We start from the raw sequence: 25406 nt of genomic DNA on the forward strand, positions 1-25406 counted from the left end.
GATCTTGACTATAAAAAGATGGCTGCACATCAACAAACTGTCAATAAACTTCAATAAAACTAAATATATCATTTTTGGATTGTGTAATGATATAAAACACATGATGATGGCTCATATGGAAATAAAAAAGAGTAAAGGTAATAGCCTTTTTGGAGTTATAAAGGAAAAACTAAGCTGGAAACTACAAACCCCAAAACCAGTTAAGTTGGCATTTTGTGTAAATCATAAATAAAAACAGTATACAATGATTTGCCAATCCTTTTTAACCTATATTCAATTGAATAGACGGCAAAGACAAGATATTTAACGTTCAAACTGGAAAACTTTATTTTTTGCAAATATTAGCTCTTTTGAAATTTGATGCCTGCAAAATGTTTCAAAAAAAAGTTGGCACAAGTGGCAAAAAAGACTGACCAAATTGAGGAATGCTCATGAAAAACTTATTTGGAACATCCCACAGGTGAACAGGCTAATTGGGAACAATTAGCCAAGATTGGGTATAAAAGCAGCTTCCATGAAATGCCCAGTCATTCACAAACAAGGATGGGGTGAATGTCACCACTTTGTGAAAAAAGAAATAAGCAAATTGTCCAACAGTTTAAGAACAAGATTTCTAAACCAGCTATTGCAAGGAATTTAGGGATTTCACCATCTACGGTTCGTAATATCAAAAGCTTCAGAAAATCTGTAGAAATCACTGCATATAAGCGACGATATTAGGGACCTTGGATCCCTCAGGCGGTACTGCATCAAAAAGCAACATCAGTGTGTAAAGGATTGAAAACGGCAAGATGCCCGGACGGGCTGCGACACTGCGGTGCTCTTGCTAAAGATGGAACATTTGGCGGAAATGCCGGACAGTTCTGCAGACTTCATGGCTGGCTCGCATCGTGGTCACTCCGTGATCACGTACGACCGCCAGACACTTCTGGATATGGACACATCGGGCCGTTTTGGACTGATAGACGCGGGCGTGCTAAACATGCTAACTAGCATGGGGATACGTCGGCGGCTACATCCAGCGGCCTGTGAAGCAGCGGAGTCTAGTGGCAGCGGGGGCCATCTACGGAGCAGACGCCAGCGGTGTGATCGGAAACGCGGATGTCGAGCGGGGCTAAAAACAAAGCAGAAGGTTAATCCCCACAGAACACCACTTCCCTCCACCCTGAAGACGGATTTAAATAAGGGATGCGAGACTACTGGTCTGGGTAAGGAGTCAGTTAAATTAGAACAATTTTTTTCTGCTTTGAGAGTTTCAGAGTTGGACATGTGTTTTACTGAGGTGGCTAACTATGATGCGTGCAGTTTATCAAAGCAACAAACAAACAATCGGAAAATCCCCGTTACTGAGGAGGCTAACCATGATGCGTGCAGTTTATCAAAGCAACAATCAAACAATCGGAACATTCCCGTCGTATCAATTCCTAGATATGGTCGTAATTATACTGAATGCACTGGACATAATAAACACAACATTATTAATATTGCTACTACGGATAATTTGATCAAAAATTCCCTAAAACAGCCCACTACCTATAATATAGGTTTTTTAAACATAAGATCATTGTCTCCCAAAACGTTGTTAGTTAATGATATCATCAGAGACAACAATCTTAACGTCATCGGTCTCAGTGAAACCTGGCTTAAACCAAACGACTTTTTTGCGCTAAATGAGGCATGTCCTCCTAACTTTACACATGCGCATATTGCCCGTCCGCTTAAAAGGGGTGGGGGGGTCGCACTAATATACAACGAAAACTTTAACCTTAGTCCTAACATAAATAATAAATATAAATCGTTTGAGGTGCTTACTATGAGGTCTGTCACACCGCTGCCTCTACACCTGGCTGTTATCTACCGCCCCCCAGGGCCCTGTTCGGACTTTATCAATGAATTCTCAGAGTTCGTTGCTGATCTAGTGACACACGCCGATAATATAATCATAATGGGGGACTTTAATATCCATATGAATACCCCATCGGACCCACCGTGCGTAGCGCTCCAGACTATAATTGATAGCTGTGGTCTCACACAAATAATAAATGAACCCACGCATCGCAACGGTAATACGATAGACCTAGTGCTTGTCAAGGGTATCACCGCTTCCAAAGTTACGATACTCCCGTATACTAAAGTATTGTCCGATCATTACCTTATAAAATTCGAGGTTCAGACGCATGTTCGTCAAACTAATAATAATAATAACTGCTATAGCAGCCGCAACATTAATACGACCACAACGACAGCTCTTGCTGACCTACTGCCCTCGGTAGAGGCACCATTCCCAAAGTATGTGGGCTCTATTGATAACCTCACTAACAACTTTAACGACGCTCTGCGCGAAACCATTGATAACATAGCACCGCTAAAGTTAAAAAAGGCTCCAAAAAAGCGCACCCCGTGGTTTACAGAAGAAACTAGAGCTCAGAAATTATTATGCAGAAAGCTGGAACGCAAATGGCGCACGACTAAACTTGAGGTGCACCATCAAGCATTTAGTGATGGTTTAATAACTTATAAACGCATGCTTACCTTAGCTAAAGCTAATTATTACTCAAATCTCATCCACCGCAATAAAAACGATCCTAAATTTTTGTTTAGTACGGTAGCATCGCTAACCCAACAAGGGACTCCTTCCAGTAGCTCCACCCACTCAGCTGATGACTTTATGCAATTCTTTAGTAAGAAAATTGAAGTCATTAGAAAGGAGATTAAAGACAATGCGTCCCAGCTACAACGGGGTTCTATTAACACTGACACGATTGTATATACGGCGGATACTGCCCTCCAAAATAGTTTCTCTCGTTTTGAGGAAATAACATTAGAGGAATTGTTACAACGTGTAAATGGAATAAAACAAACAACATGTTTACTTGACCCTCTTCCAGGGAAACTGATCAAGGAGCTCTTTGTATTATTAGGTCCATCAGTGCTAAATATTATAAACTTATCACTTTCCTCGGGCACTGTTCCCCTAGCATTCAAAAAAGCGGTTATTCATCCTCTTCTTAAAAGACCTAACCTCGATCCTGACCTCATGGTAAACTACCGACCGGTGTCTCACCTTCCCTTTATTTCAAAAATCCTCGAAAAAATTGTTGCGGAGCAGTTAAATGAACACTTAGCGTCTAACAATCTATGTGAAACCTTTCAATCCGGTTTCAGGGCAAATCACTCGACGGAGACAGCCCTCGCAAAAATGACTAATGATCTATTGCTAACGATGGATTCTGATGCGTCATCTATGTTGCTGCTCCTCGATCTTAGCGCTGCTTTCGATACCGTCGATCATAATATTTTATTAGAACGTATCAAAACACGAATTGGTATGTCAGACTTAGCCCTGTCTTGGTTTAACTCTTATCTTACTGATAGGATGCAGTGTGTCTCCCATAACAATGTGACCTCGGACTACGTTAAGGTAACGTGTGGAGTTCCCCAGGGTTCGGTCCTTGGCCCTGCACTCTTCAGCATCTACATGCTGCCGCTAGGTGACATCATACGCAAATACGGTGTTAGCTTTCACTGTTATGCTGATGACACCCAACTCTACATGCCCCTAAAGCTGACCAACACGCCGGATTGTAGTCAGCTGGAGGCGTGTCTTAATGAAATTAAACAATGGATGTCCGCTAACTTTTTGCAACTCAACGCCAAAAAAACGGAAATGCTGATTATCGGTCCTGCTAGACACCGAACTCTATTTAATAATACAACTCTAACATTTGACAACCAAACAATTAAACAAGGCGACACGGTAAAGAATCTGGGTATTATCTTCGACCCAACTCTCTCCTTTGAGGCACACATTAAAAGCGTTACTAAAACGGCCTTCTTTCATCTCCGTAATATCGCTAAAATTCGCTCCATTCTGTCCACTAAAGACGCTGAGATCATTATCCATGCGTTTGTTACGTCTCGCCTCGACTACTGTAACGTATTATTTTCGGGTCTCCCCATGTCTAGCATTAAAAGATTACAGTTGGTACAAAATGCGGCTGCTAGACTTTTGACAAGAACAAGAAAGTTTGATCACATTACGCCTGTACTGGCTCACCTGCACTGGCTTCCTGTGCACTTAAGATGTGACTTTAAGGTTTTACTACTTACGTATAAAATACTACACGGTCTAGCTCCATCCTATCTTGCCGATTGTATTGTACCATATGTCCCGGCAAGAAATCTGCGTTCAAAGGACTCCGGCTTGTTAGTGATTCCCAAAGCCCAAAAAAAGTCTGCGGGCTATAGAGCGTTTTCCGTTCGGGCTCCAGTACTCTGGAATGCCCTCCCGGTAACAGTTCGAGATGCCACCTCAGTAGAAGCATTTAAGTCTCACCTTAAAACTCATTTGTATACTGTAGCCTTTAAATAGACTCCCTTTTTAGACCAGTTGATCTGCTGTTTCTTTTCTTTTTCTTCTATGTCCCACTCTCCCCTGTGGAGGGGGTCCGGTCCGACCCGGTGGCCATGTACTGCTTGCCTGTGTATCGGCTGGGGACATCTCTGCGCTGCTGATCCGCCTCGACATCTCTGCGCTGCTGATCCGCCTCCGCTTGGGATGGTTTCCTGCTGGCTCCGCTGTGAACGGGACTCTCGCTGCTGAGTTGGACCCGCTTTGGACTGGACTCTCGCGACTATGTTGGATCCATTGTGGATTGAACTTTCACAGTATCATGTTAGACCCGCTCGACATCCATTGCTTTCCTCCTCTCTAAGGTTCTCATAATCATTATTGTCACAGACGTCCCACTGGATCATTATTGTCACCGATGTCCCACTGGGTGTGAGTTTTGTCGTGGTGGTTTGTGCAGCCCTTTGAGACACTAGTGATTTAGGGCTATATAAGTAAACATTGATTGATTGATTGATTGATATCACCATATGGGCTCAGGAACACTGTAGATAACCGCTGTCAGCAACTACAGTTGGTCGCTACATCTGCAAGTGCAAGTTAAAACTGTACTATGCAAAGCGAAAGCCATTTATCAACAACACCCAGAAACGCTGCCGGCTTCGCTGGGCCCTGGCATATCTAAGATGGACTGATGTAAAGTGGGAAAGTGTTCTGTTGTCAGACGAGTCCACATTTTGAAATGTTTTCGGAAACTGTGGATGTTGTGTCCTCAAGACCAGAGGAAAGAAACCATCCAGATTGTTATTAGCGCAAAGTTCAAAAGCCAGCATCTGTGATGGTATGGGGGTGTATTAGTGCCCAAGGCATGGGTAACTTACACATCTGTGAAGGCACCATTAATGCTGAAAGGTCCATACAGGTTTTTAAGCAACATATGTTGCCATCCAAGCAATGTTATCATGGACGCCCCTGCTTATTTCAGCAAGACACCGCCAAGTCACGTATAACAACAGCATGGCTTCTTAGTAAAAGAGTGCAGATACTAGACGGGCCCGCCTGTAGTCCAGACCCATCTCCCACTGAAAATACTGTTTGTGGCGCATTATGAAGCAGAATATACCACAACGCGGACTCCAGACTGTTGAAAAACTCAAGCTGTAGATTAAAGGCCTACTGAAATGAGATTTTCTTATTCAAACGGGGATAGCAGGTCCATTCTATGTGTCATACTTGATCATTTCGTGATATTGCCATATTTTTGCCGAAAGGATTTAGTAGAGAACATCGACGATAAAGTTCTCAACTTTTGGTCGCTAATAAAAAAGCCTTGTCTGTACCGGAAGTAGCAGACGATGTGCGCGTGGCGTCACGGGTTGTAGAACTCCTCACATCCTCACATTGTTTACAATCATAGCCACCAGCAGCAAGAGTGATTCTGACCGAGAAAGCGACGATTTCTCCATTAATTTGAGCGAGGATGAAAGATTTGTGGATGAGGATAGTGAGAGTGAAGGACTAGAAAAAAAAAGGCGAGAGCAGTGGGAGCAATTCAGATGTTATCAGACACATTTACTAGGATAATTCTGGAAAACCCCTTATCTGCTTATTGTGTTACTAGTGTTTTAGTGAGATTTTATGGTACCTGAAAGTCGGAGGGGTGTGGCCACGGGTGTGGTGGCCGCCAGTGTCCGCCAGTGTCCGCAGCTGCAGGAGGACGCAAGCCCCGCTCATGTCTACGGTAAGAGTCAACTTATTACCACAATTTTCTCACCCAAACCTGCCCGTTGAGATGTGGTAGGGAACCATGTTCGCTTGACCGCTCTGATCCACAGTAAAGCTTCACCTCCGGGAATTTTAAACAAGGAATCACCGTGTGTTTGTGTGGCTAAAGGCTAAAGCTTCCCAACTCCAACTTTCTACTTTGACTTCTCCATTATTAATTGAACAAATTGCAAAAGATTCAGCAACACAGATGTCCAGAATACTGTGTAATTATGCGGTTAAAGCAGACGACTTTTAGCGGTGATCGGTGATGGAAGAACTTGTCGGCTACAACCGGTGACGTCACGCGACGTTTTCAACAGGATACTTCGCGGGAAATTTAAAATTGTAATTGTAATTTAGTAAACTAAAAAGGCCGTATTGGCATGTGTTGCAATGTTAATATTTCATCATTGATATATAAACTATCAGACTGCGTGGTCGGTAGTAGTGGGTTTCAGTAGGCCTTTAAGCAAGAATGGGAAAGCATTCCACCTGAAATGCTTCAAAAATTAGGTTTCTCAGTTCCCAAACGTTTACTGAGTGTTGTTAAAAGGAAAGGCCATGTAACACACTGGTAAAAATGTCCCTATGACAACTTTTTTACAATGTATTGCTGCCATTAAATTCTAAGTTAATACATATTTGCAAAAATAAACTACGTTTTTCAGTTGGAACAATAAAGACCTAGTGAAACCCACTACTACCGACCACGCAGTCTGATAGTTTATATATCAACTTCGGCCTTTTTCGTTTACTAAATTCTAATTTTAAATTTCCCGGAATTTAACGTCGCGGAATGATGACGTGTACGCGTGACGTCACGGACTGTAAGGAAATATTAGCGCTGCGCACACACACACAGCTAAAAGTCGTCTGCTTTAACCGCATAATTGCACAGTATTTTGGACATCTGTGTTGCTGAATCTTTTGCAATTTGTTCAATTAATAATAGAGAAGTCAAAGTAGAAAGACGGTGTTGGGAAGCTTTAGTCTTTAGCCACACAAACACACGGTGATTCCTTGTTTAAAATTACCGGAGGTGAAGCTTTCCTATGGATCAGAGCGGTCAAGCGAAGATGGATCCTGACCATTTGTCAACCAGCAGTTTTCGGTGAGAAAATTGTGGTAAAAAGTCGCCACTTACCGGAGATCAGCTGAGCTTGTGCCGTCCATGCAGCTGACGTCGACTTCCATCAGAGACTGGCATCAAGACACCTGTGGACACATCCCTCTGACTATCAGGTACTATTTAACTCACTAAAACACTAGCAACACAATAGAAAGATAAGAGATTTCCCAGAATTATTCTAGTAAATGTGTCTAAAAACATCTGAATCCGTCCCAATGCAATTGCGTTTTTTTTTTTTTTTTTTTTCGTAGTCCGTTGCTATCAAAATCCTCAAACACAAATCTTTTATCCTCGCTCAAATTAATGGGGAAATTGTCGTTTTCTCGGTCCGAATAGCTGTTTTTGTTGGAGGCTCCCATTAAAAACAATGCGAGGATGTGAGGAGCCCTCAACGGGTGACGTCATCGTCTGCGACTTCCGGTTAAGGCAGGGCTTTTCTATTAGCGACCAAAAGTTGCGAACTTTATCGTCAATGTTCCCTACTAAATCCATTCAGCAAAAATATGGCAATATCGCGAAATGATAAAGTATGACACATAGAATGGACCTGCTATCCCCGTTTAGATAACAAAATCTCATTTCAGTAGGCCTTTAAATATCTTGTTTTTGCAGTCTATTCAATTGAATTTAGGTTAAAAAGGACCTACAAATTACACAATGTGTCAAGTTCACTGGTTTTGAGTTTTGTACATCTATAAATCATATAAAGAAAACCTTTAAAGAAATGACTGTAATACTAAATTACATAAAATACATACTCACAAAAAGGAGCGTCGCCAGACATATTTCACTGGAGCACGTGCCCCAGTGTTGAACTGCAGTGCCCCAGTAAAAATTTCACCAATAAAAAAAAAAATCTTTTCAGAGTTTTAAGTCTACATAACATAGACTTAGTATGGTAATTGATTGCTACTGTATTCACTCCACGAAACAGTGAGCACATGGCTAATTAATATGGTAATTTATTCACGTGTGGATCGAGACTTGGTTGAGAGAGAGAGAGAGAGAGGGAGGCGATGCGAATTACTGCTGAGGTAGGTAACGTTAGCCAACAACAATTTGTTAATAACAGTATTTTGATTTTGATTTGACTCAAACTGTAACTCCTAGATGGATATCAGAAAGTTATTCTTCAGCAGAGAAAAAGCGAGGAATGAGAGATGTAAGTGAAGTCCTCGCTAGCTAGGCAACATCATTGTCTTAAGTTGATGCTAAGTTAGCTAACGTTATTCCTTGTATCAAGACAAACATATTTATTTGCTGTACGAGCTGTCGGGGGAATTTCCAATGAACATGAAACATAATGTTGGTTATTTGTCTGCTGGTTCTGCATCAGTGATGATTTGGAGTAAGCATGTGTGAGTTGAGTGCTTCTCAAATGGTTTATCTTCAGGAAGAAAAACATTTTTCCATATCATCAAATCGTGAGCCAATTTTTAAATCATTCAATCAATCAATCAATGTTTATTTATATAGCCCTAAATCACAAATGTCTCAAAGGACTGTACGAACCATTACGACTACGACATCCTCGGAAGAACCCACAAAAGGGCAAGGAAAACTCACACCCAGTGTTTATTTCACAGAAAAATAGCACAGTAGACTTGTCTTGTTAATCGGTGTGACTTTGACTAAAATAATCTTGTTTTGTCACCAGAAAAATGGCTACAGCTAAAGCATCTGGTTTTGTTTCCAGAAAAAATAGTAACATTTCTGTATTTGTTTTCAGAAAAATGGCTGAAAATATCGGGTTTTTTTGCCCCATTTAGATTTTTAAACAATATATTTCCATGTCTGTCCTGAGTCCTCCTCCAACTTGTTAGTCGTTTTGCCTTTTGCTAAAATACTCACTAATAGTCACTAGAAAAATGGCAAAAAATATCTGGTTTTGTTGCCACAATTTGATTTTTTTCTCCCTAAACTTTTTTTTTTTCATGCAAACATCTGACTGCGACTCACTGAAAATGACACACAATCCACTTTTATGTCACGACCCACCAGTTGGGAACCACTGGTCAACTGTATAACAGTTACTGTAATATTTCCATGTCTGTCCAGAGTGATTGACCACTTTGCAAAAATGAAAAGGAGACGTTACAGTTTACTTCTCAGAAAATGATTCCCTGAACAGACACACAACAGTTGTTCATTTATTCTACTACTGTGGCTTTATTGTTTTGTGTATATTTTACAGTTTTGTGTATCTGAAATAGGATTAACCACACTGCCATAAATGGAAATTAAATAATATAAAAGAACCCAGAGATGTAGGGGTGCTTTATTTTTTGTTTTACTTTTGTAGATGTTAATTTTGCAGATGATTACTGCAATATATATTTCAAAAAGATTCATTGCTCTTCCTTTTTGCTTTTACCAGCAGCAGTTTAGAAGTCTGGAGTAAAAAAAGTGCACAAGTAGGTCAAATGCATTAGTTAATTTCAGGTGGTTAATCAAAGATCCATACAACATAATCTGATATGATTTCATAGTTTAAAGCACTATTAATGTATTTTCTATGATAAATAAGTGCTAAAAATGTTGTTGCGCGCTTTGCACGCTCACATGAATTATTTGTGCCCCAGGTGTGCCCCAGTACAGTATTAGGTCTAGTGACGCCCCTGCTCACAAATATTAAGTACATTTATTTTTCCCAACGTTTGTTGAAGCATACATTGTTTATTGCATAAAGGTTTGGGGACATATTTATTGTCAGGCTTTCCCCTAACAGTTTGTCTGTTTTATTTTTTTCCTCTGCGTTTGTGTGTTTCCTCTGTTTAGTATCTCCTGTCTTTAGTTCCTGTCTAGTGCTCTTATTTTGTCAGCTTCCTGTCTTGTTCCCTGAGTGCTGTGTTCCTCCTCAGCTGCGGCTGATTGGCACCTGGTCACACCTGTTGCCAATCACCCCGCTCCTATTTGTACCCTCTTCGTCTTGTGTCAGTTGCTGGATCATCGTATTTTCATTTGTATTTTCTTGTCAATGTCACGTCTAGTCACTCTTGTGATGTGTTATCGCTCCTGTCGTGTCGTACCTTGTCTTTGCAGCGTAGCGGTAAGCTCTTTTGAGTTGATGTTTGTAGCTTAATGTTTTTTGTTCCCTGCTTCCGTTTTATTTTTCATTATACAAGTACGACTTCTGTTTGCCTGTTTGCTACCCACTAGCTTCCACGCTAAGCTCCTGTTCGTTATTTTCTAGCTCCCAGGCTAGCTCCTTTTGTTTGAAAATCCGTCTTTTGCGCGCTTTGTGTTTGTACCCTATAGGTTTTGTTTTTGTCTTAGTATTTCATTAAATCATGTTTTCACATTCCATGCCTGCCTCCATCCCTGCATCTTGGGGTTCGTCAACATATAACTCTGACACTTATAAAACAATCACAAAACAATATTCATATTACAAAAGAGGGTAATAAAAAGATAAATAATAGAATGGATTATCAAGACCCACTAAATGATTCATAAAGTCACATATTTAAAAAATAAATAATCTTGTATAAAAAACAACTGCTCAAATGATATATAAAGCCTTGTTGGCCGACTGCCTCCAGCTGTTGACAGCTGGCCACTTTCACCTCCGCGAGAACACTCTACAAAGCCGTCAGGGGGTCGGCTTCCATCTCATTGGGTGCTCTGGCTTGTTGGGCGCCAAATGTAGAGGTTGCCCTCTATGCCCTCTAGAGCCAGGAATTCAGGGTATAACACTGTTTTATTTTGTTCTCACAAGGTGCAATACTTTTGATTTCCAGCAACAAGTCTTTTCTGCGTCTGCCCAGCAGCACTTCCAACTCCAACTACTTGTCTCATCACGGCTGCTGCTAATAAAGGCGACATGTGATTCGTTAACCAGGCCCACCTGGGCCATCTATGCATATGTCGCTGTCTTCAAGGCCGGTACTGGCACACCCCATTCCGCAGCAGGCCCGCAGGCCACGCCCCCCTCCACAGTTGGGTTTTGTGAATAAATGTAAAAAATATTTCTGGCTTTAGTTCATTCAATTGATGCCATTCTCTGTCCGTTTTTTTAAGAGTAATTAAAAAAAATGTGAAGGCTGTTCTTCCCTTAAATACAATTATTAAACTTTATTGTTAGATTGTAACATTTCACTGTACAAACAGTGCATAACTGAATGTAAATTCACTCTCCCATCATGTTTTCTCTTCTTTTTTTTGGTGAACTCAATTATTTGAGAGAGTAGTTCAGTGCGTCTGTGTAGCACAAGCCAGTAAAAAAATTCCAAATTGAGAAAAGAAAGTACTTTTCAAAAATCTTTGGTTGAGACAGTGTTGGGTTTTGTGAATCAATGTAGGAACAAATCTTTTGCAAGTAATTCTGGCTTTAGTTCGTTCAATGGATAATATTCGCTGTCCGGTTTTTCAAGAGGAAATTAAATAAAAAATCTTTATCGCCTTGGCTCAAATAACTGTATTAAACTTTATTGTTACATTGTGACATTTCACCACAGTAAGAGAAACTGTTATGACGCAAAATTAAACTCGGCATGATTAAGCATTTTTAAAACACCAGAAACATCTACAGTATCTGCTCTGCTCAAACACATAACCAAACTCCATTACCGAAGCGGGAGAAAACGCCAGACCGCCGATAAATTACTATTCCACTGACGGACAATGAAACTTGGGACAATTATTTCACATCTTATGGCTTTTCCTGAGAAATCGGCAGAGTTTGTATTGCAAATAAACATAAGAATAGGTTACTATTGGTCTTCTGATTCTGCTATATCACCATTTTCCCCACCATCGCCACACTGCCAGTCTATGTACATCGACGCCATTAAATACAGAACTCCTTTAGCAAAACGACTATGTAACATGAAAGTTGAAATACAAGTTAAATTATGGTCTAATGCAGGGGTGTCAAACTCAAATACAGAGTGGGCCGAAATTTTAAACTGAACAAAGCCGCGGGCCAAGGGTTGAACAAATGAACCTTTTAATAGGGAACCAAACAAGTTCTATTGAACAAGCAAGGCTTATAAAACTTTATAGTGACATGCAAAATCGAGTTTCAAATAATAATAATTAAAAAATATCAATGGCATATCAAATACAATTTAAATAAAAATTGAGTGCCTTATATCTATTTGCAGCCTTCTGAGGTAAATATCAAAATGAACTTTTTCCTCAGGCTAAGAATACATTTGAAAATAAAATAACAATAATGAATAAATCAAACATTTAAACCTTGAAGTAGCAAGAGAAAATGCATGAATAAAATGTTAATTATTGCTCAGTTTGCTACACTGATTTGCTTCAACACTGAATATGGAACAAGCAATACTTATATAACTTAATAGTGCAAAATCAACTTTCAAAAAACAAAAATAACATCAATGGTAAAATAAATACAATTTAAATAAAACATTTAATGCCTCTTTTCTATTTGCAGCCTTCTGAGGTAAATATCAACATTACATTTTTCCACAGGCCAATAAATCTTAAAATAAAATAACAATGAGATGGGTGGGGTTGGGGGTGGGGGGCTGGGTTAGGTGGTAGCGGGGGGTGCATATTGTAGTGTCCCGGAAGAGTTGGTGCTGCAGGGGTTGTGGGTATTTGTTCTGTTGTGTCTATGTTGTGTTACGGTGCGGATGTTCTCCCGAAATGTGTTTGTCATTCTTGTTTGGTCTGGGTTCACAGTGCGGCGCATATAAGTAACAGTGTTAAAGTTGGTTATACGGCCACCATCAGTCTGACCTGTATGGCTGTTGAGAAAGTATGCTGGCATTCACTTAAGTGTGTGTATAAGTCGCATATATTATGTGACTTGGCTTGCACGCTGTTTGTATGGAGGAAAAGCAGATGTGACAACATATTGTAGACAACGCTAAAGGCAGTGCCTTTTAGGCACGCCCCCAATATTGTTGTCCGGGTAGAAATCTGGAGAAATTCGGTAGAATGGTTGGAAAATCGGGAGGGTTGGCAAGTATGAGCATTAGCGGCGAATGCAGTGTTACAGCAGCTCTGCCGCTGTATAGTACCGGCGGGCCAGCTCTAATGTTAATTTGATATTGCCTCAAGGGCCAAATGAAATTGCACGACGACCCAAATTTGGCCCGCGGGCCAGAGTTTGACACCCATGTTCTAGGATAAACCAATCAGTCCAGTTGCAATGGATTGAATGCCCTGAGATGACGACGACCTGGATGAATGAGAACATCCATAGACATTGATGTGTTGAAAAATTTAAATCAACTTGTATTACTGCAAGAACCTTTGTACAGATGAGAGTGGGATTCATTCCAAATTTCTAGGTCTATTTCACAGACAGAGGGGGAATTGGCTCCAATGGTAGAGTGATCGCTTTGCATGTGAGAGGTAGTGGAATCGATACCTGAATTCTCCAAATGTTGTGTATTTTTTCTTTACTTGTCAACAAAAGGTTTCCTATAAGTGAAAATAGGTATATGACCATATATTTTACCATTAAAGCTGAGAAGTTATTTTGAGAAAACATGAACAAAAGTAATGTCATCCAAGCTCTGGAAATTTGGTGAGACTTGACAGTGCGATACCATTTAACAAAGTCAAACATTGTTATTTTAATCTACATGTTCACAATCTTTCGTCACAAGAGGGCAACTAAATAGAACGACAGCTCGATGAGGATGGGATTCGAACCCACGCGTGCTGAACACAATGGATTAGCAGTCCATCGCCTTAACCACTCGGCCACCTCATCTCCTCCTATTACGTCAATAGTTGCTGAGAGACTTCGAATAACACTTTTTACGATCAAGGTCTACATCACAGCATGTAACTACATGGACCTTTCGAGGAATTAAGATATTGTTGTGTTATTTTTACAAAATTAAAAAAGAGTAAACTCTCCTGGTTTTTGGAGTACATGTATTTTGGGCAGCCTATCTCAGCTGTATTCGGGCAGAAGGCGTTCCACACCCTGTACAAGTCGCCACTCCTCGCAGGGCCAACACAGATAGATAGACAACATTCACGCTCCTGCGAAGGAGTGTGAATTCCCTAGGTGCATGTCTTTGGAGGTGGGAAGAAGCCAAAATACCCGGAGGAAACCCACGCAGTCACGGGGAGAACATGCAAACTCCACACAGAAAGATCCCGAGCATGGGATTGAACTCAGGACCTATGTAATGTGAGGCACATGCACTAAATCCTGTTCCACTGTGCTGTCCACACTAGGTCGAATGGATTTTCAAAATTCCACATCCTTTAAGTGGGGTCTTCATCACAGAAATTGTGAAAGCAAAATCATGAAAGGAGGGGAATTAGCTCAAATGGTAGAGCGCTTGCTTCGCCTGAGAGAGGTTGTGGTATCTATACCTGCATTCTTCAACTTTTATGTTATGAGTTTTTTTCCCCCTGTCAACAAAAATTCAGTGAGGAAAGCCATCTTCATCAATGTTGAAAAAACACCCCTGAGGAGGTGGTCTGTGTTACCACCTAACTTCCACATACAACACTGTCCTTTCAACAATTCCTAAAAGACTCTCCAATTTAGCCTCTAACAAACAACAGGACTTAGAAACCTTCTGGTAACAGATGCTCTTGTGTGCCTTTGTTACAACTAAAGGAAATGCTAGATCTGACAATTCTAAGTCTAAGACTAGCCCTGACCAGTCTGACTGAGTCTATGAGCATGAACTGGTGAAATCTACTTGGATGAGAAGCGAAACATCCTTTAAGACCAATCAGTCCAGTTGCAATTAATTGAATGCCCCAAGATTACAATGACCTGGATGAATGAGAACATCCATAGACATTGATGTGTTGAAACATTTAAATAAAGTCATATTATTGTAAAAACCTTCAAAAACAGTAGAGATGAGAATGAGATTCAACCCAAATTTCTACGTCTATCTCACAGACAAAGGGGGAATTGGCTCCAATGGTAGAGCGATCATCTTTGCATGTGAGAGGTCGTGGAATTGATACCTTAATTCTCCAAATGTTGTGTAAGTATTTTTTTTGTCAACAAAATGTTTCCTATAAGTGAAAATAGGTAAATAAGCATTCTTTTTTCCACTAAAGCTGAGAAGTCATTTTGAGGAAACATGAAGAAAGGTTAAGTAATGTCAGCTCAGCTCTAAAGAGTCGGTGACACCTGACGGTGCGATACGCTGTAACCAAAGTCAAACATTGTTATTTTAATCTGCACGTTCACAACCTTTTGTCAATAGAGGGTAAGTAAATAGAACAACGGCTCGATGAGGATGGGATTCGAACCCATGCATGAATATCACAATGGATTAGCAGTCCATCGCCTTAACCACTCGGCCACCTCATCTGTTCCTGTCAAGTAAAAAGTTGCTGTAAGAATTCCAATAACACTTTTTATGATCAAGGTCTACATCAAAGCATGTAACCACATGGACCTTTCGAGGAATTAAGATATTGTTGTGTTATTTTTACAAAATTAAAAAAGAGTAAACCCTCCTGGTTTTTGGAGTACATGTATTTTGGGTTATGGCACCAACCGTTGGACATGATCTGACCAATCTAAGCCTATGAGCACAAACTGATGAAGCTTACTTGGATGAGGGGCAAAACGTCAAAATCAACCTTGACATGGAAGACAGAGGATGCGGTCTGTGAAACAACTTAGTATCCACAAACAACACTGTCCTTTCAACCATTCCTAAAGGACTCTGCAATTTTGCCTCCAGCAAATAACACGAGTGAGAAACATCCTGGTCTCAGATGCCAGCTGAAATAGGCTCCAGCACCCCCAACTACCCCTAAAAGGACACGCGGTAGGAAATGGATGGATGGATGGATTTTTTTGTCAACAAAAGACATCCAAAACTTTTCACATTTTCTTGTAGTCAGACAATATTTTGCACCGGTCGCCCAGGAGTGGTCCCCACATCTGCGGTCTTCGCTAAGGTTTCTAATTACGCCCGTTGGGTTAAGTTTTTTCTTGCCCTTATGTGGGATCTGAGCCGAGGATGTCATTGTGGCTTGTGCAGCCCTTTGAGACACTTGTGATTAAGGACTATATAAATAAACTTTGATTGATTAATTTTGGTATATTGGATGGAATTTTTACCTGACATGTTTGGACTGTCATCTGCAGTCTTCTTCTGAAGGGTCACCTGACCACTGTGACATGTTGCCTGTCAGCTGTTCTTATAGGCGTGGCCAAACAGGCAGACCTGTCAAGTCTACCTGGTTGGTTCCCCCGAAAATATTGTCTTGTCGACAAGAACATTTGAAAAATATATCAATAAGAAAACATAGAAAATGTTTTGAGAGACATCAAAAAAGTTACAAATAGGTAAATGAGCAGTACTTTCCTGTCCAACACATTTCGTATGTTAAAGCTGAGGAGTCCTTTTGATCAATTTGGAGACAGATGAAGAAAGGTGAGGTAATGCCAGCTCAGCTCTACGAAGTCATCCACATTTGACAGTATGATACTCTGTAACCACAGTCAAACATTGTTACTCTGATCTACATTTTTACAATCTTGCATCAGTTGAGGCCAACTCAAGGGAACCTGGCGTCCTGATGAGGATGGGAGTCAAACCTACTCAAAAATAACAAAATGATTTAACTTCAGGGGGAATTAGCACAATCGGTACAGTACTTACTCTGTGTGTGAGTGGTAGTAAAATCTATACCTGCATTCTCAAAATATAAGACCATTAGTTTTTTACTGTCAATTCAAGTGAGCAGATCGTTGTATGTCAAAGCTGAGTAGACATTTTAGGAGAACATGAAAAAAAGGTACGATCATAACAGCTCAACTCTACATAGTCATTGACTTATGAAAGTCTGATACTCTGTTACCACTGTCATTGTTACTCTGATCTACATTTTCACAACCTTGACTTAGAAGAGGCCAATGAAATTCAAACTGACATTCATGTGAATAACAGAGGAAAGAAAACCCAAATTCAAAACCTTAGCCCTACGCTGAAAACCATAACCTACATGAAACTTTATTTAAAATCCAAACACTAGCTTAATAACCAAACCTAGCCAAACATAATAAAGCATCACCTCAAACTCTCCACCACCTCATCTCATCGTTTGTGTTTCCACTTGGTCTATTCATCCATCCATCCATTTTCTAGTGCTTGTCCTGTCCGGGGTCGAGAGGGGTGCTGGAGCCTATTTCAGCTAAATTCGGGCAGAACGCGATGTACACCGTGGACAAGTCGCTACCTCATCGCAGGGCCAAAGCAGATACAGTAGATAGACAACATTCATACTCGCACTCACACAACAGGGTCAATTTAGTGTTGCCAATCAACTTATCCTCAGGTGCATGTCTTTAGATTGGCCCCGCAGTCACAGGGAGAACATGTAAACTCCACACAGAAAGATCCCGAACTCGGGATTGAACTCAGGACCTTCGTATTGTGAGGCACATGCACTAACTCCTAACCACCATGCTGCCCACACTTGGTCTGGTAGATTTTTAAAATTCCACATCCTGTAAGTGGGGTGTTTATCAAATAAACTGTTAAAGCCAAGTGGTGAAAAGAGGGGAATTAGCTCAAATGGTAGAGTGCTTGGTTAGCATGCGAGAGGTAGCGGGATCGATACCTACATTCTCCATTGTTCATATTATTAGGTTTTTTTTCCCTGTCACCAAAAATTCAGTGAAGAAAGCCATCTACATCAAGGTTAAAAAACCAACCTTGAGGTGGTGGTCTGCGATACCACCTAACTCCCACATACAACACTGTCATTTCAACAATTCTTAAAATACTCTGTAATTTAGCCTCCAACAAACAACAGGACTTAGAAACCTTCTGGTCACAGATGCTCTTGTGTGCCTTTGTTACATCTGAAGGGAATGCTAGAATTGACAATTCTAAGTCCAAGACTAGATCCGACCAGTCTGACTGAGTCTAAGAGCATGAACTGGTGAAATCTACTTGGATGAGAAGCGAAACATCCTTTAAGACCAATCAGTCCAGTTGCAATTGATTAAATACCCCGAGATTACAATGACCTGAATGAGAACATACATGGACATTGATGTGTTGAAAATTTTAATTAAAGTTTTATTATTATAAAAACCTTCAAAAACAGTACAGGTGAGAGTGAGATTAAACCCAAATTTCTACGTCTATCTCACAGACAAACGGGGAATTGGCTCCAATGGTAGAGTGATCGCTTTGCATGTGAGAGGTCGTGGAATCGATACCTTAATTCTCCAAATGTTGTGTAAGTATTTTTTTCTTGTCAACAAAAGGTTTCCCATAAGTGAAAATAGGTAAATGAGCATTCTTTTTTCCATTAAAGCTGAGAAGTCATTTTGAGGAAACATGAAGAAAGGTTAAGTAATGTCAGCTCAGCTCTAGAAAGTCGGTGAAACTTGACAGTGCGATACTCTGTAAACAAAGTCAAACATTGTTATTTTAATCTGCACGTTCACAACCTTTCGTCACTAGAGGGCAACTAAATAGAACAACAGCTCAATGAGGATGGGATTCGAACCCACGCGTGTAGAACACAATGGATTAGCAGTCCATCGGCTTAAGCACTCGGCCACCTCATCTCCTCCTGTTGGGTGAAAAGTTGCTGAGAGACTTCGAATAACACTTTTTATGATCAAGGTCTACATCACAGCATGTAACCACATGGACCTTTTGAGGAATTAAGATATTGTTGTGTTATTTTTACACTGAGACATGTTGCCTGTCCGCTGTTTCTTTAGACGTGGCCAAACAGGCAGACCTGTCAAGTCTACCTGGTTGGTTCCCCCAAAAATATTGTCGGACGACAAGTACATTTAAAAAAGTATATCAATAAGAAGACATAAAAAATGTTTTTGAGAAATATCAAAAAGTTAAAAATAGGTAAATGAGCAGTACATTCCTGCCTAACACATTTTGTATGTTAAAGCTGAGGAGCCATTTTGATCAATTTGTAGACAGATAAAGAAAGGTAAAGTAATGCCAGCTCAGCTCTACAAAGTCATTAACACATGACAGTCTGATACTCTGTAACCACAGTCAAACATTGTTAATCTGATCTATATTTTTACCATCTCGCATCAGTTGAGGCCAACTCAAGGGAACCTGACGTCCTGATGAGGATGGAAGTCAAACCTACTCAAAAGTAACAAAATGACTTTACAACAGCGGGAATTATCTCAATTGGCACAGTGCTTACTCTCTGTGTGAGTGGTAGTAGAATCTATACCTGCATTCTCAAAATATTAGACTATTAGTTTTTTACTGTCAATTCAAGTGAGCAGATCTTTGTATGTCAAAGCTGAGTAGACATTTTAGGAGAACATGAACAAAAGGTACGATCATAACAGCTCAGCTCTACATAGTCATTGACTTAAGATAGTCTGATACTCTGTTACCACTGACATTGTTACTCCATCCATCTATCCATTTTCTAACACTTGTCTCTTTTAGGGTCACAGGGGGTTGCTACAGCCTATTTCAGCTGTATTCGGGCAGAAGGCGTTTCACACCCTGGCCAAGTCGCCACCTCATCGCAGTGCCAACACTGATGGATAGACAACATTCACACTCCTGCGAAGGAGTGTGATTTCCCTAGATGCATGTCTTTGGAGGTGGGAAGAAGCCAAAATACCCGGAGGGAACCCACACAGTCACGGTGAGAACATTCAAACTCCACACAGAAAAATCCCGAGTTCGGGATTGAACTCAGGACCTTCGTATTGTGAGGCACATACACTAACTCCTAACCACCATGCTGCCCACACTTGGTCTAGTAGATGTTCAAAATTCCACATCCTGTAGGCGGGGTGCTTATGAAATAAATTGTTAAGGCCAGGCATTGAAAGGAGGGGAATTAGCTCAAATGGTAGAGCGCTTGCTTCGCATGCGAGAGGTAGTGGGATCGATACCTGCATTCTCCATTGTTCATATTTTTTTTCCCCTGTCACCAAAAATTCAGTGAAGAAAGCCATCTACATCAAGGTTAAAAAAACAACCCTGTGGAGGTGCTCTGTGATACCACCTAACTCCCATGTACAACACTGTCCTTTCAACAATTCATAAAAGACTCTGTAATTTAGCCTCCAACAAACAACAGGACTTAGAAACTTTCTGGTCACAGATGCTCTTGTGTGCCTTTGTTACAACTGAAGGACATGCTAGAATTGACAATTCTAAGTCCAAGACTAGATCTGACCAGTCTGAATGAGTCTATGAGCATTAACTGGTGAAATCTACTTGGATGAGAAGCAAAACATCCTTTAAGACCAATCAGTCCAGTTGCAATTGATTGAAAGCCCCAATATTACAATGACCTGGATGAATGAGAACATCCATTAACATTGATGTGTTGAAAAATTTAAATAAAGTTGTATTATTGTAAAAACTTTCAAAAAAAGTAGAGATGAGAGTGGGATTCAACCCAAATTTCTACGTCTATCTCACAGACAAAGGGGGAATTGGCTCCAATGGTAGAACAATCGCTTTGCATGTGAGAGGTAGTGGAATCGATACCTGAATTCTTCAAATGTTGTGTAAGTATTTTTTTCTTGTCAACAAAAGGTTTTTTATAAGTAAAAATAGGTAAATGAGCATTTTTTTTCCATTAAAGCTGAGAAGTCGTTTTGAGGAAACATGAAGAAAGGTTAAGTAATGTCAGCTCAGCTCTAGAAAGTCGGTGCGATACTCTGTAACCAAAGTCAAACATTGTTATTTTATTCTGCACGTTCACAACCTTTCGTCACTAAATAGAACAATAGCTCGATGAGGATGGGATTCGAACCCATGCATGTAGAACACAATGGATTAGCAGTCCATCGCCTTAACCACTCGGCCACCTCATCTTCTCCTGTCATGTCAAAAGCTGCTCAGAGACTTCAAATAACACTTTTTACGATCAAGGTCTACATCACAGCATGTAACCACATGGACCTTTCAAGGAATTAAGATATTGTTGTGTTATTTTTACGAAATTAAAAAAGAGCAAACCCTCCTGGTTTTGGAGTACATGTATTTTGGGTTTTGGCAACAACCGTTGGACTTGATGTGACCAATCTAAGTCTGTGAGCACAAACTGATGAAGCTTATTGGATGAGGGGCAAAACGTCAAGGTCAACCTTGACATGGAAGACAGAGGAGGGGGTCTGTGAAACCACATAGTATCCACAAACAACACTGTCCTTTTAACCATTCCTAACGGACTCTGCAATTTAGCCTCCAGCAAATAACACGAGTGAGACGGATCCTGGTCTCAGATGCTAGCTGAAATAGGCTCCAGCACCCCCCACAAACCCTAAAGGGACAACCGGTCTCAAATGAATGGATGGATGGGTTTTTTTTGTCAACAAAAGACATCCAAAACTCGTCACATTTTCTTGTAGTCAGACAATATTTTGCACCGGTCGCCCAGGGGTGGTCCCCACATCTGCGGTCCCCGCTAAGGTTTCTCATTACGCCCGTTGAGTTAAGTTTTTTCTTTCCCTTATGTGGGATCTGAGCCGAGGACGTCATTGTGGCTTGTGCAGCCCTTTGAGACACTTGTGATTAAAGACTATATAAATAAACTTTGATTGATTGATTTTGGTATATTGGATGGAATTTTTACCTGACATGTTTGGACTGTCACCTGCAGTCTTCTTCTGAAGGGTCACCTGACCACTGTGACATGTTGCCTGAGAAGCCATGTTGCTCAATTTGGAGACAGATGAAGAAAGGTGAGGTAATGCCAGCTCAGCTCTACAAAGTCATTAACACATTGTTACTCTGATCTACATTTTAAAATCTTGCATCAGTTGAGGCCAACTCAAGGGAACCTGACGTCCTGATGAGGATGGGAGTCAAACCTACTCAAAAATAACAAAATGACTTCACAACAGCGAGAATTATCTCAATTGGCACAGTGCTTACTCTGTGTGTGAGTGGTAGTAGAATCTATAACTGCATTCTCAAAATATTAGACTATTAGTTTTTTACTGTCAATTCAAGTGAGCAGACCTTTGTATGTCAAAGCTGAGTAGACATTTTAGGAGAACATGAACAAAAGGTACGATCATAACAGTTCAGCTCTACATAGTCATTGACTTAAGACAGTCTGATACTCTGTTACCACTGTCATTGTTACTCCATCCATCCATCCATTTTCTACCACTTGTCTCTTTTAGGGTCACGGGGGGTTGCTGCAGCCTATTTTAGCTGTATTCGGGCAGAAGGCGTTCCACACCCTGGACAAGTCGCCACTCCTCGCAGGGCCAACACAGATAGATAGACAACATTCACGCTCCTGCGAAGGAGTGTGAATTCCCCAGGTGCATGTCTTTGGAGGTGGGAAGAAGCCAAAATACCCGGAGGAAACCCACGCAGTCACGGGGAGAACATGCAAACTCCACACAGAAAGATCCCGAGCATGGGATTGAACTCAGGACCTATGTAATGTGAGGCACATGCACTAAATCCTGTTCCACTGTGCTGCCCACACTAGGTCGAATGGATTTTCAAAATTCCACATCCTTTAAGTGGGGTCTTCATCACAGAAATTGTGAAAGCCAAATCACAAAAGGAGGGGAATTAGCTCAAATGGTAGAGCGCTTGCTTCGCCTGAGAGAGGTTGTGGTATCTATACCTGCATTCTTCAACTTTTATGTTATGAGTTTTTTTCCCCCTGTCAACAAAAATTCAGTGAGGAAAGCCATCTTCATCAATGTTGAAAAAACACCCCTGAGGAGGTGGTCTGTGTTACCACCTAACTTCCACATTCAACACTGTCCTTTCAACAATTCCTAAAAGACTCTCCAATTTAGCCTCTAACAAACAACAGGACTTAGAAACCTTCTGGTAACAGATACTCTTGTGTGCCTTTGTTACAACTAAAGGAAATGCTAGATCTGACAATTCTAAGTCTAAGACTAGCCCTGACCAGTCTGACTGAGTCTATGAGCATGAACTGGTGAAAACTTGGATGAGAAGCGAAACATCCTTTAAGACCAATCAGTCCAGTTGCAATTAATTGAATGCCCCAAGATTACAATGACCTGGATGAAGGAGAACATCCATAGACATTGATGTGTTGAAACATTTAAATAAAGTTATATTATTGTAAAAACCTTCAAAAACAGTAGAGATGAGAGTGAGATTCAACCCAAATTTCTACGTCTATCTCACAGACAAAGGGGGAATTGGCTCCAATGGTAGAGCAATCATCTTTGCATGTGAGAGGTCGTGGAATCGATACCTTAATTCTCAAAATGTTGTGTAAGTATGTTTTTCTTGTCAACAAAAGGTTTCCTATAAGTGAAAATAGGTAAATAAGCATTCTTTTTTCCATTAAAGGTGAGAAGTCATTTTGAGGAAACATGAAGAAAGGTTAAGTAATGTCAGCTCAGCTCTAAAGAGTTGGTGACACCTGACAGTGCGATACTCTGTAACCAAAGTCAAACATTGTTATTTTAATCTACACGTTCACAACCTTTTGTTAATAGAGGGTAAGTAAATAGAACAACGGCTCGATGAGGATGGGATTTTAACCCATGCGTGAATATCACAATGGATTAGCAGTCCATCGCCTTAACCACTCGGCCACCTCATCTCTTGTCTTGTAAAAAGTTGCTGTGAGAATTCGAATAACACTTTTTACGATCAAGGTCTACATCACAGTGTGTAACCACTTGGACCTTTCGAGGAATTAAGATATTGTTGTGTTATTTTTACAAAATTAAAAAAGAGTAAACCCTCCTGGTTTTTGGAGTACATGTATTTTGGGTTTTGGCACCAACCGTCGGACATGATCTGTGAGCACAAACTGATCAAGCTTACTTGGATGAGGGGCAAAACGTCAGAGTCAACCTTGACATAGAAGACAGAGGATGGGGTCTGTGAAACCACTTAGTATCTACAAACAACACTGTCCTTTTAACCATTCCTAAAGGACTCTGCAATTTTGCCTCCAGCAAATAACACGAGTGTGAAATATCCCGGTCTCAGATGCTAGCTGAAATAGGCTCCAGCACCCCCCACCACCCCTAAAGGGACAAGCGGTGGAAAATGGATGGATGGATGATTTTTTTGTCAACAAAAGACATCCAAAACTTTTCACATTTTCTTGTAGTCAGACAATATTTTGCACCGGTCGCCCAGGGATAGTCCCCACATCTGCGGTCCTCGCTAAGGTTTCTAATTACGGCCGTTGGGTTAAGTTTTTTCTTGCCCTTATGTGGGATCTGAGCCGAGAATGTCATTGTGGCTCGTGCAGCCCTTTGAGACACTTGTGATTAAGGACTATATAAATAAACTTTGATTGATTATATATTGACTATATAAATTATATATGAATATATATATATATATATATATATATATATATATATAATATATAATATATATAAATTATATATATTATATATTGACTATATAAATAAACTTTGATTGATTAGTAGAAGCATTTAAGTCTCACCTTAAAACTCATTTGTATACTCTAGCCTTTAAATAGACTCCCTTTTTAGACCAGTTGATCTGCCGTTTCTTTTCTTTTTCTTCTATGTCCCACTCTCCTTTGTGGAGGGGTCCGGTCCGATCCGATGGCCATGCACTGCTTGCCTGTGTATCGGCTGGGGACATCTCTGCGCTGCTGATCCGCCTCCGCTTGGGATGGTTTCCTGCTGGCTCCGCTGTGAACGGATCCGCTTTGGACTGGACTCTCGCGACTGTGTTGGATCCATTATGGATCGAACTTTCACAGTATCATGTTAGACCCGCTCGACATCCATTGCTTCCCTCCTTTCCAAGGTTCTCATAGTCATCATTGTCACCGACGTCCCACTGGGTGTGAGTTTTCCTTGCCCTTATGTGGGCCTACCGAGGATGTCGTAGTGGTTTGTGCAGCCCTTTGAGACACTAGTGATTTAGGGCTATATAAGTAAACATTGATTGATTGATTGATTGATTGATTTATGTATATTGGATGGATTTTTTGCCTGACATGTTTGGACTGTCATCTGCAGTCTTCTTCTGGGGGGTCACCTGACCACTGTGACAGTGTTGCCAATCAACCTATCCCCAGGTTTCAAGTCTTTGGAGGTGGGAGGAAGCCTGAACCCACGCATTCACAGGGAGGACATGCAAACTCCACACAGAAAGATCCCTAGCCCAGGATTGAACACTGACTACTCAGGACCTTCATATTGTGAGGCAGACACACTAACCCCTCTTCCACCGCGAAGCTACTATGATCTACGTTTTTACA

At 40.7% G+C, this 25406-nt stretch overlaps 1 protein-coding gene and 5 non-coding genes across 6 annotated transcripts in view; all 6 read right to left on the reverse strand.

Moving 5' to 3' along the window:
• Nucleotides 1-25406, reverse strand: part of LOC133554370 (zinc finger protein 180-like) — a 130523-nt gene that overhangs the window by 40999 nt on the left and 64118 nt on the right. The gene's annotated exons all lie outside the window — the stretch shown is intronic.
• Nucleotides 13863-13944, reverse strand: trnas-gcu (transfer RNA serine (anticodon GCU)). The gene has a single exon. It is a non-coding gene; the product is annotated as a tRNA-Ser (tRNA).
• On the reverse strand, nt 15444-15525 carry trnas-gcu (transfer RNA serine (anticodon GCU)). Its single transcript has one exon. It is a non-coding gene; the product is annotated as a tRNA-Ser (tRNA).
• trnas-gcu (transfer RNA serine (anticodon GCU)) lies at nt 18672-18753 on the reverse strand. Its single transcript has one exon. It is a non-coding gene; the product is annotated as a tRNA-Ser (tRNA).
• On the reverse strand, nt 20934-21015 carry trnas-gcu (transfer RNA serine (anticodon GCU)). The gene has a single exon. It is a non-coding gene; the product is annotated as a tRNA-Ser (tRNA).
• Nucleotides 23672-23753, reverse strand: trnas-gcu (transfer RNA serine (anticodon GCU)). The gene has a single exon. It is a non-coding gene; the product is annotated as a tRNA-Ser (tRNA).

The sequence above is a fragment of the Nerophis ophidion genome, linkage group LG06 (genome assembly GCF_033978795.1).
Source record: "Nerophis ophidion isolate RoL-2023_Sa linkage group LG06, RoL_Noph_v1.0, whole genome shotgun sequence".
Taxonomy (NCBI): Eukaryota; Metazoa; Chordata; class Actinopteri; order Syngnathiformes; family Syngnathidae; genus Nerophis; species Nerophis ophidion.